The sequence below is a fragment of the Saccopteryx bilineata genome, chromosome 6 (genome assembly GCF_036850765.1).
Source record: "Saccopteryx bilineata isolate mSacBil1 chromosome 6, mSacBil1_pri_phased_curated, whole genome shotgun sequence".
NCBI classification, from domain to species: Eukaryota; Metazoa; Chordata; class Mammalia; order Chiroptera; family Emballonuridae; genus Saccopteryx; species Saccopteryx bilineata.
Genome location: NC_089495.1, coordinates 179,181,114 through 179,193,760, shown reverse-complemented (window position 1 = coordinate 179,193,760; position 12,647 = coordinate 179,181,114).

The following is a 12,647-nucleotide window of genomic DNA, read 5'->3' as shown; positions in this document are numbered from 1 at the left end:
AGCTTCTGCGCAGCAAAAAGAAACTAACAACAAAACAAACAGGCAGACAATGAAATGAGAGATGATATTGGCAAACAACAGCTCCAATAAAGGGTTAATATTCAAAATATTTAAAGAACTGATGAAGCACAGCAACAAACAAGCAAACAATCCAATTTAAAAAAAGGAGAGAGGACTTGAACAGACAATTCTCCCAAGAAGAAATACAAACGGCCAAGAGATATATGAAAAGATGCTCATCTTCACTAGCTATTCAAAAAATACAAATCAAAATTACAATGAGATACCACCTCACACCTGTTAGATTGACTATTATCAACAAGATAGGTGATAACAAGTATTGGAGAGGCTGTGGAGAAAAAGGAACCCTCATTCACTGCTTGTGGGAATGTAAATTAGTACAACTATTATGGAAGAAAGTATGATGGTTCCTCAAAATCTTAAGAATAAAACTACCATATGACCCAGCAATCCCTCTACTGCTTATCCACCCCCAAAACTTGAAAACATCGGTAAAGACACATGCACCCCCATGTTCATCACAGCATTGTTCACAGTGGCCAAAACATGGAAACAACCAAAGTGTCCCTTGATAGAGGATTGGATAAAGAAGATGTGGTACATATATACTATGGAATACTACTCAGCCATAAGAAATGATGACATTGTGTCACTTATGACAACATGGGTGGAACTTGAGAACATTATACTGAGTGAAAGAAGTAAGTTAGAAAAAGCGAAGAACTGTATGATTTCACACATAGATGGGATATAAAACTGAGACTCATGGACATAGATAAAGGTGAAGTGGTTACCAGCAGGATGGGGAAGTGGGGGAGGGGTAGCAGAAAGGTGGGGGAAAGGGTGTAAAGAGGGACAAGAATAAGGTGATGGAAAATGATTTGACTTTGGGTGATGGGTGTACAACATAATCAACAGTTCAAATGCTATAGAAATGTTTACCTGAAACCTATGCACTTTTGTTGATCCATGTCACCTTATTAAATTTAATTTTCTAAATAAAAGAGAGAGAGAGAGGCAAACACCACTATGAGAGGAGTGGAAGAAGGAAGAAGAGCCTGGAAAGAATAGAGTGGTGAGGGACATGGTATGCGGAGAATGAGGAAGGCTGCTCGAGAAGGTAATATACCAACAGCTTCCACACTGACAATTTCATATACAAGTCTCCTTTTGTTGCTTTTTCTGGCCAAAAGGAAATTGAGGGTAAAACATTTTGATGTCAGCACATGAAATAAACAGACATCAACGGAATAGTCCTGAAATAACCCAAATCTATACAGGAATTTCATATAATAGTGGTGGAATTATAAGTCAGTGGAGAAAGAATGGATTTCTATTAGTGAAAAAGAATAGCTGAAGTCTGTAGACTTGGGCTGTAAGAGCCGGTAACCTTAAGCAACAATGAATGACTATATCCAAACTAGTGAGCTCTCTCTATCCTTTTTCTGAAAGCAAAACTCACATACATTTAAGGTCATGGATTTCAGTGAAATTTGTAAGAAATCCCCTTGAATGATTTAAGATGAACTTCATTCCAGAACAAGCTTAAGAATTTTGAAGGAGATGCTAGATTTTGAAAAATTAAAATATTCACTGTTTGTATATTTTATATACAAGTACTCAAAAAGTACGAAACATGCTAGCCGAGCAATTAAGGTCTTTGACTTGTGTAAGTTCCTTATACACAATTGTGTGTAATTGTTTCTACCCTGCTGAAATCCCAGCATACTGATGAATACCAATGCCAGATTTTTTTCTGTAAGAAGGAAAATATCATCATCAACAACACTATGTAAAAGCTACCCCTTAATGCATTTCCAATCCATCGTTCAATATTGAAGTCAAAGAATGGAAAATAAAGTTCAACCTCAATTCACCAGTACTGTGGCTACAACCCAGTCATGGCCCCTGGGCCATGCCCGAGTGATAAAGGGCTGTAACGCACTTGTCAGTTAGTAAAGCTGTCAGCGTGGAGAGCAGCATGGGGAAGAGTCTTTCAGAGGGACTTCGGGCCACCTCCCTCTGCTTTGCACAGACCTAGTGGTTTTGACAGAATCAGAGAGGTGACCAGAGGTTTGAAGAAGGCACCATAAAATAAAATAAAATAAAATAAAATAAAATAAAATAAAATAAAATAAAATAAAATACACTAAGATAAAATAAAACAAAACACAAAGAAAGGTTGTATGACCATTGAAACCATCCCATCTTCACTTTATCTTGCTTTTTCATTTAAAACACATCCTCACAAATACCACCTAAAGCCTCAGTTGCCTCTTGGAGGGGAATTTAATAGACTATCCCTTTTTTCCTGAAAACGAAACTCTGTCTTGTAAATATCTAGAAAGGATTTATTCAGGAAAAAAAAAAAAGACAAGAAAAGAAAACAGATGAGACTGTATTGCAGGTTCTTTTCAGTGTCAGTTATTGTTGTTGGAATCCATGGGAGTCCGAAAAGACCAGAGTAACAGGCTTTATTGAAAGGAAGAAAGGAACCCTGCCGGGCACTTCTCCGGGAAGAGGGCACCAGTTACAGACTAGGGGCGAATTTTATAGTGTTTGGGAGAGCCTGAGGGGGTACTGAGTCAAAAGTTCTGGTATGTTCCCTTTTACGGGTTTAGGATTTCAGCTTTCTGGAATGCTCCTTCTTGGGGCAGGTCGACCAGCTTCCTGGAATTCTTCTGCCTCAGGGGCAATTTTCCAGTAAGTAAGGGTGAGTTCAGGCAGCCAGGTGGGACAACAAAAGGGCAGTTGGACTTCTGGTAAATTCATATATCTATCAACTGTGACTTAATGCAAAAACTATTGCCAGGATCAATGACAACACCGTGTGATCATCTATGCTGGTTAAAATGCAGTGGGAAGTCTGTTTGTACCACAACAGGGACAAACCTTTATTTTTATAAGAAGAGCCACTAATAAAACACTAGAGAAGTTTCTAAGGATGATGAAGGCATTTATTTCACTTTAAGGACAATATGACTTATACAGTAGTAAATTTTATATATATGAGAGAGAGAGAGGAGAGGAAGGAGGAGAGGGAGCAGGAATGAGCAAGGTTGAGCCAGAGTAATGTTTAGCAGCTGTATGACCTTGGGCATGTCACTTATGCTTTCTAAGCTAGTTTTCTTATCTTCAAAATGCAGTTGTCAGTTCTGCTTTTTTTCATTGAGTTGTAGTGAGTATCAAAGGGATGAACTTTGAGGCAGGAGGACTGTTCTATAAGCAAAGGACATAGGTCTGACCCAGAGTCTTTACACAAGGGTTTTGAATAAATATCTAAAAGAGTAGTTATCAAATTTCTATGCATCGAAGTCATCCAGGAAATTTATATATAATAAAAGTGTCTGGCTTGATTCCATGTCTACCAATTTGGAATGAAATCTGGGTCTTGGAAAGCCTCTGAGTGATTCCACAGCTCAAACATGGTGGGACGAATGCTGAGATGGGCCTCCCAGCACCCCTCTGAGAGAGACTCTGTTGCCCAGTGTTGGGCAGATAAAATGTATTATGCTCACTTTGTTAAAGATGACGCTGCCCACGAAAAGGCCGTCGCCCAGGTAATATTAATGTGTGTTGGGGTGGGCTAAAGGTAGGCAGAATCCTTGTAGCCTGGGGCTTGGTTTTGGGATTAAGCCTTTCCTACTCTTTTTGATGTGGGGCAGTACAATCCAATTATGCCTCAGAGAAGTGACTTTGTATTAGAGACTTCCTTGTTTTGTATATTGGATTAAAGGTTTGGATTTCTACACTATAAAATGGGGGCAGAACGAGAGCTTGCTCTCTTGGTTCCTGAGATTATCATTAGAGGAGAGAGCAGAGCAGAGAGCAGAAGGAGGCCACGTGGAGGAGGCCAGGAGAAGCAGCCAAGATGGCGGAGTGCTGAGTGAGATACCAGTTTGTGTAGAGTTTGTGTAGAGAGAAGGAAGGAGATGGGGAACTGAGGAGAATAAGGCTGGTGAGCTAGAAACCTTTGATTCTAGGAAACTCGGATAAGTCTGTGGCTTTGTGAGCACTGAATGTGAGTGGGTTTTGGAGCCCAGTGTGTATTTTTACTTGCCTGCCGGGTGCAAGCTAGAATTAAAGAAAATGGCCTATCAGTTTTTGGCTCCGTTGTTTCTTTACCGACTGTCCGAATCCAATGCGAACCTGCATGGGCCGGGCTGCTGTGATGGTGGCCCTGGCTACTGGCTTTACACCCAGATCCTGGGGATGGGGTTGGCAGAAGACCATCAGCTCTCAGCACCTTCAGAGATGGCCTCAGCCATGGAGAGCCGCCCTGTCCAAGGCCACAGCCCTTCTCATGGCAGCTCGCATACAATGGCTGATCAATGTGGGGATATAGCGTGGCCTGTGGTGGTGCAGTGGATAAAGCATCAACCTGGAATGCTGAGGTCACCAGTTCAAAACCCTGGGTTTGCCTAGTCAAGACACATACAAGAACCAAGCAATGAACAACTAAAGTGAAGCAACTATGAGTTGATACTTCTCACTCCCCCTACTTCTCTCTCTCCTGTCTCTGTAAAATCAATAAATAAAATCTTTTTTAAAAAAAATATGTGGGGATATTAAAGCCTAAACCTCTCAGCCCAGTTTGGTGCGACTCTGGAGGACCACTCTAGATCCAGAACTCCCTGGGGGTGACCAAGGCTGTTGTTGGGTCTGCAGTACTCTCACTCGCTGCTCTTTCCCCTCCTGTTTCCCTCCCCTTTGTCCTTAGATGTTGTGTGCCAAGGACACGCTTTAATTCACATCCCAACTGCTGAACTCTGGCTCAGAGACTGCTTCTTGGGGACCCAGCTGGTGGTGTTTGGGAACCATGAATCTGAAACGAGAGCTCTTTATGTTTTCCCTCACACTGAAGGCCTTCTTAGGTCCTCATTCCCTACAAATTTCATTTCAGGGGAGTTAAGGTCCTTCATGATTTAGTCCCAGTCTTTCCTTTCTGTCTAATTTTTCTGTATGCACTTCTTAATCCTCAGGCCAACAAGGCTAGGCTGCTTTCCATTAAACAGCGTTTTCATGAGAGAAGCCTTTGCTTAAGCATTGTCCGGACATTAACTCACTCTTCCTTTTCCAATTGGAATCCAATTGGTTCATAAATGTTCCTTCTCAGATGCTACCAGAACCGTGGACGGCTCCCCGATTCCCTACCTCACTCTGATCTCATTCCCTTGCTGGGAGCTGTCTTGCCTCTGTGTACCTTTCACTGACCTTAGTTAGCTCCTTGGAGACAACAATTCTGCCTTTTCCAGCATGTCATTCCCCACGTCCCTTAGCCTAGTACCTTGGTCACAGTAGATACACAAAGCATTGGTAGGATTAGTCAGCGGTTCTGATGCAGTAACTTACTGAAATATAAACTTGTACTTCTGGAAGAACCTCCTAGACAAGGGGTCCCCAAACTACGGCCCCCTGAGGCCATTTATCCGGCCCCCGCCGCACTTCCGGAAGGGGCACCTCTTTCATTGGTGGTCAGTGAAAGGAGCATAGTTCCCATTGAAATACTGGTCAGTTGGTTGATTTAAATTTACTTGTTCTTTATTTTAAATATTGTATTTGTTCCTGTTTTGTTTTTTTATTTTAAAATAAGATATGTGCAGTGTGCATAGAGATTTGTTCATAGTTTTTTTTATAGTCCGGCCCTCCAACGGTCTGAGGGACAGTGAACTGGCCCCCTGTGTAAAGAGTTTGGGGACCCCTGCCCTAGACTGTATCAGTGTAATTATTGTCCCCTTTTATTGTATATAAGGAAATGGAAGTCATAAAATTAATAAAGATTAAATGGAACCATTATGCAGATCTATTGACTTTTTAATCACACATTTTTTAATGCTCAATTTTAAAATTTAAAACATAATAAACATCTAAAACCTGTTTTCAGTAACTTTTAACATGTATTGTGCAACTAATTAAATTCCCATAAAAATGTATCTAAATTACAAATTTGTTTTGAATTTGGTTATTTGGATCACTTTGTACACCTTAAAAAAATAGCCAAAATGTCCAAATAGAATGCCTTTTTTTAAAGATTTTATTCTTATTCATTTTAGAGAGGGGAGGTAGGGTAGGGGAGAGAGAGAGAGAGAGAAGAGGGGAGGAGCAAGAAGCATCAACTCCCATATGTGCCTTGACCAGGCAAGCCCGGGGTTTTGAACAGGTGACCTCAGCATTCTAGGTAGATGCTTTATCCACTGCACCACCACAGGTCAGGCCAAATACAATTCTTTACAAAATTACTGCTAAATGCCTACTGAAATGTAGTCTGAAACTCAACATCATAATTTTTTTTGTGTGTGTATTTTTCTGAAGCTGGAAACGGGGAGAGACAAGCAGACTCCTGCATGCACCCGACCGGGATCCACCCGGCACGCCCACCAGAGGTGACGCTCTGCCCACCAGGGGGCGATGCTCTGCTCCTCAGGGCGTCGCTCTGCAGCGACCAGAGCCACTCTAGCGCCTGGGGCAGAGGCCAAGGAGCCTTCCCCAGCGCCCGGGCCATCTTTGCTCCAATGGAGCCTTGGCTGCTGGAGGGGAAGAGAGAGACAGAGAGGAAGGGGGGGGTGGAGAAGCAAATGGGTACTTCTGCTATGTGCCCTGGCTGGGAATCGAACCTGGGTCCCCCGCACGCCAGGCCAACGCTCTACCGCTGAGCCAACCGGCCAGGGCCCATCATGAATTTTTGTTTCTCATTCTCTTGTTATCTACTTAGACTCAAAGTTACCCGTTTTTGATGTTCCCTAATGGTTTCCTAATATTATTTTGATAACTTCCCAGGGTTTTAGTAATCCCACAAGAATGTGCAGAAAAGTGTTTATTTTCTCAACTGAGTTATAATTGATGGCCCTGGATAGCTAACTGTGCAATTTTTTTTTAATCTTGAAGTGTGATATTTCTACATAAACACAAAATAAACATACTCATATAATCAGTCCCCAGAGCATGAAAGATAACATTACTAGTGAGAACGAGTGTTAACGAAGCAGATCTGTTTCACTGGTTTCCATTTATCTCTGTAGCCATGGTAATGATCCCTGGTCAGCTCTGAGAACTCAAATAGTGTCCTGGAATGTGCACATAGTGACCGGGGAAAGCTTTTAGTCTATATGCACAGAGCGGTGGGTCAAAATAAATCAGGTTGGCTGCATGTTACAGTAAATATAAAGGTTCATAACCCCAGACTTTGTGTGGGGTGAGCCCCATGGCTGGTCACGTGGCTGAATGGGGTGAACTCTATTTAGGAACTTTGGTTCCCAAGACTCAAGCCAACTTTCCTGGGCATGCGCATCTAACACATGTCCTTGCACTTCACAGCTGGAGGAGAAGAAGATGCATCCATGAGTTCCTCCCAAGCCTTTACCTATTATCTTTTTTCTGTTATTCCTGTACTATATCCTTTACTGTGATAAATATTAACGATGACTAAAACTTTATGATAAATGATGTTAGTCCTTTCAGCAAATCCTCAAAGTGGTAGGTAGTTGTGGGACTTCTGAAACAAGTAGTACCTCTGAAGTCCCCCTCTTGCTCTTTTATTAAAAAATAAAGTAAGCCTGGCCAGGCAATGGCACAGTGGATAGAGTGTCAGCCTGAGATGCTGAGGACCCAGGTTCAAAACCTCAAGATTTCTGGCTTGAGTGTGGGATCATAGACATGACCCCATGTTTGCTGGCTTGAACCCAAAGGTTACTTGGCTTGAAGCCCAAGGTTGCTGGCTTAAAGCCCAAGGTCACTGGCTTGAGTCCAAGGTCACTGGCTTGAGCAAGGAGTCACTGGTTTGGCTGAAGCCCCCCAGTCAAGGCACATATGAGAAAGCAATCAATGAACAACTAAGGTGCTGCAACTATGAGTTGATGCTTCTTATCTCTCTCCCTTCGGGTGTCTCTCTCTCTCTCACTAAAATAATAATAATAGTTAATTAATTTTAAAAAAAGTATGTCTTCCAGAAATAATTACCATCCTGACTTCCACAGCCATAGAAAGACTTTGCCTGGGTTTTTTTTTTACATTATGTATTTGCAATCTTACATTCTGTACTCTTGTATCTGGCTTCTTTCCCTCAAATGTCATTTTTAAGAGAGTCACATGTGTTTTGTGTGCAGTTGTAGTCCTTTCATTGTCATTACTGTAAAATAATCCATCGACTACACCACAATTTATGTTTTCATGCTTCTGTAGCGGCACATCTGGGCTGATCCAAGTCTGGGATTATTACCAGTATTGTTGCAAAGCCTATTCTGACTCGTGTTCGGTGAACATGTATATGCACTGCAGCTGGTTATGTATCCAGCAGTGGAATTTTTGCATCAGAGCGGATGTACATCTTGAGCTTTGGTAAGTACTGTTAAAGAATTTTCAAACTGCTTGTACCAATTTATCCTTCCACCAGGGGTGCACGGCAGTCCAGCTCTTCCACATATTTGCCAATATTTGTTATTGTCTCCTTTTACTTTAAACCAATGCAGTTAGAAAAAGATGGTGTTGCATTCTGGTTTTAGTTTTCATAGCTCTGGTGACTAATAAGGTTGAGCACATTGTCACCTATTTATTGGCCTCTTAGATATAACATGTGGACCATTTTTTCTTCCTATGGAACTGTGGTTTTGTAATTGGTTTATCAATTTTTTGCATCCTGTGAAGTCTTTTACTGGATTAGGTATTGCTAACATCTCCTCTCACTTTATTTTGCCTTTCCATTCCTAACAGTGTGATCAACCGATCTGCTAACTTCTCTGTTTCCCTTTCCACCACACTTTTTCCCAACAAATATTTATTAACTGGCTGCTATATATCTGAGCACTTTTTAGATATTGGGGGGAAATAATAAAAACAATGATTCCTTTTTATACTCTTTCTGAAGAGATTATGCAGCTTACTTTTACCCTGAGCTAATTTATCTTAATATTTTAACGGATGAGGGGTATATTCTTTCCAGTGTTTCAGGATTGTATTTTTCAAGCACATTACTTACTAAAGATCTTTTTTAAGGGATGTGTTGATACCTTCCTCTGTTCTACCACTGAGGACTGAAAGAAAAAGGGGGGGAAGACACTCTTGGCCTACTTTGCAATTGTGTGCTGTTATATTTTATATCATCTCCCTAGCCATAATGTTCTAACTGCCATTCACACAACATGTAAATATTATGACGTAGTTACAGTGCCCCAGAAGCAGACTCTGCAATAAGGATTCACGTGCAGTCGCTTGTTTAAGATGCTGTAAGGCCAGAAGCCGCCATCATGGCCATTCACATGCAGGTTCCCATTGGACTCAGGCAGACAGCAAAGAAATGGTGGAGTCAGAGGATAGTGGGCCATTTTGTTTATTGGTGTCTCACCAAGACAGGCAAGCCACAAGAGAAGACAAGGCTTTTCCCATGAAGGGCAAGGGATCAGGGAGGCCCCTGCAATGGTGATAGCAGGAACTGAGCGAGAAAAAGCTCTTGGTCTGCCCCACTTTATAGTATAGAAATCAAAACCTTTAATCCAACATACAAACAAGAAGTCTCTGATACAAAGTCACTTATCTGAGGCATAATGGGATTTCTAGTGAGAGTGCACCACCCTACATCATGCAGTCAGTCAAGAGTGTGGGGAAAAGCTTAGTCTTAAAACCAAGCCTTAGGCTATAACAACCTGACCTGCTTATAGCCTGTCCCCCATACCCAATGCAAACTATAAGCGAGCAAACATATACATCATATTTACAAACTTATTTGACCAACAGATGTGAACCCAGAAAACAATACGTAGTAGGAGAATGAGGAAAATGAGGTAAGGAAAAGCAGGAAGCTGGTAAAGGTTATGTTATCAAGCTGGTTATTACCCTGAATTGAATCTTAAGCCTAGTGGGGAACTCTGAGAACCAGTGAAGACTAATGCCTTTGAGGTAATCCACCAGATGGGCAAAGGAGCTGGATATTTATAAATGAAATCCTTTCAGCCATTGGTTCAGGTGTGGTTTTAACTGGGGTGGGGGCTGCATATAAATTTCTCAACACATTAATCTGCCCCATCCTTAGCAAGAGCAGGTTCTGTTGCTAGATAAAATGTTCAGCAAAAAATCACAGGTACTGGAAGTAGAAAGTCAATTTAAAAATTTTTTTTTATTTTATATTTTTGCAAGAGAGACAGAAGAGGGACAGATAGGGACAGACAGATAACTAGGGAAAGAGATGAGAAGCACCAATCCCTTGTTGCAGAACCTTTGTTGTTCATTGATTGCTTTTCATAGCGCCTTGACCTGGAGGCTCCAGAGGAGTCAATGACCCCTTGCTCAAGCCAGCTTCCTTAGACTCAAGCCACCGACCATGGGGTCATGTCTATGATCCCACGCTCAAGCAGGTGACCCTGCACTCAAGCCAGCAACCTTGGGGTTTCAAACTTGGGCTCTCTGAGTCTCAAGCTGATGCTCAATCCACTGTGCCACTGCCTGGTCAGGTGGAAGCCAAATATTTTGAAGCTGACTTACATAGAGATTCCATGTCATTAAATATAATACTAAAGAAAAACTTGGAAGAAATAAATTTTAAAAGATTTAAAAAAAAAACCTGCACAAAACTTTATTTTCTTTCAGTCTTTTCTTTATGTAAAGAAATTCTTGGCCCTGGCCGGTTGGCTCAGTGGTAGAGCATCGGCCTGGCGTGGAGAAGTCCCAGGTTCGATTCCCGGCCAGGGCACACAGGAGAAGCGCCCATCTGCTTCTCCACCCTCCCCCTCTCCTTCCTCTCTGTCTCTCTCTTCCCCTCCTGCAGCCGAGGCTCCATTGGAGCAAAGATGGCCCGGGCGCTGGGGATGGCTCCTCGGCCTCTACCCCAGGCGCTAGAGTGGCTCTTGTTGCAACAGAGTGATGCCCCGGAGGGGCAGAGCATCGCCCCCTGGTGGGCAGAGCGTCACCCCCTGGTGGGCGTGCCGGGTGGATCCTGGTCGGGCGCATGCAGGAGTCTGTCTGACTGTCTCTCCCCGTTTCCAGCTTCAGAAAAATACAAAAAAAAAAAAAAAAGAAAGAAATCCTGACTGCCTAATGATTTTTCTTGAAAATCTCCATTGCAATTGTACATATCACTATTCAGATCTTAGTTGGAAATGGCATCTGCTAGAAACTTTTATTAGTGGAACACTATTCAATTTTTAAAATATATTTAATAGGCAATAAGTAATAGATAAGTCCCCAAATAATAAGTCTATAAAAATAGAAATTTATTTTGCTCTCACAATCAAGAAATCTGATTCAAAGAGTCAAGCATTCCAGAATTAACATGGTACTTCCTGGTGGAGGAGACCCAATCTATTGCTATCTTGCTGCACTGCGAGGTGTGCCCAGTGATGGTATTCAGCCAGTTCACACTGGTTCGGCATCTAATTTTTTGTTGAGTTCAGCAAACTGGTTGTTAAAATAGCACCTGTGCCCTGGCTGGTTGGCTCAGTGATAGAGCATCAGCCTGGTGTGTGGAAGTCCCAAGTTTGATTCCTGTTCAAGGCACACAGGAAAAGCACCCATCTGCTTCTCCCCCCTACTCTCCATCTCTTTTTTCCCCTCCTGCAGCCAAAGCTCCATTGGAGCAAAGTTGGCCCAGGTGCAGAGGATGGCTCTATGGCTTCTGCCTCAGGCGCTAGAATGGCTCTGGTTGCATTGATGCAATACCCCAGATTATCAGAGCATCGCCCCCTAGTGGGCTTGCCAGGTGGATTCCAGTTGAGCACATGTGGGAGTCTGTCTCTCTGCCTCCCCACTTCTCACTTCAGAAAAATACCCCCCCCCAAAATAGCACTTGTAATCAGGGTTCTCTCTAAGGTGGGTGCCAATGTGGAAATCACAAATTTACATTCCATACTCTTTTTTAATGTTCATCTGAGCAACAGCATATTCTACATGGCCATAGTAATGTTCATTCTGTCCATAAGTGAAAAAAATTTGATGGAACTATGCTTGTAATATTAATTTATTCATTTCATAAAACTCATTATAACTTTGATGAAATACTACATTTTAATTCTCTCGTGTTTGTTACTTCAGTAAACAAACATATAACATAAAGAGGAAAAGTGCCAGCCAACCAGGGGGTGACAAGCTGTCATTTGTTTCAGCTTTGTGTTATGCCCAAAATTCCCTCAAGATATTATGAGTATGCTGGTGTTCCCCAAACGGTGAAACCAATAGGAAGCTAGGACACAATGAACCAGTAAAAGTATAGATTTCTAGTGTTATCTTATTGACCATGAAATAATAAACTATCTTTCTGTATATTGTTTTTTTATACTTAAAACTGTCATTAGGATAGAGAAATAGTTGTTAAATTATATTTGAATCCCACCATTGGGTCTGCCTTCTGTTCCCAAAAAGACAATTATCCACCATGGTTGCCAGAGCTCTCGTCTCTCACTGTGGCATAAGGAAAGGAGGAAGTTTTGAAGAAGAGATGCTTCACATTCCTCAGAAGTTGCATGGTCTACCTCTGCTTATCCCCATTGCCCGGAACTTGGTCACGTGCCCAGACCTAACTGCAAGGAAGGCAGGAAAAAGAACCTTTATTCCAAGTGGCCACAGAACTAATCTGTTATACCACTGAAGGAGAAATGGAGGAAGAGATATTTGGGACAACTGTCTCCCTTTTCCTCACAAATTGA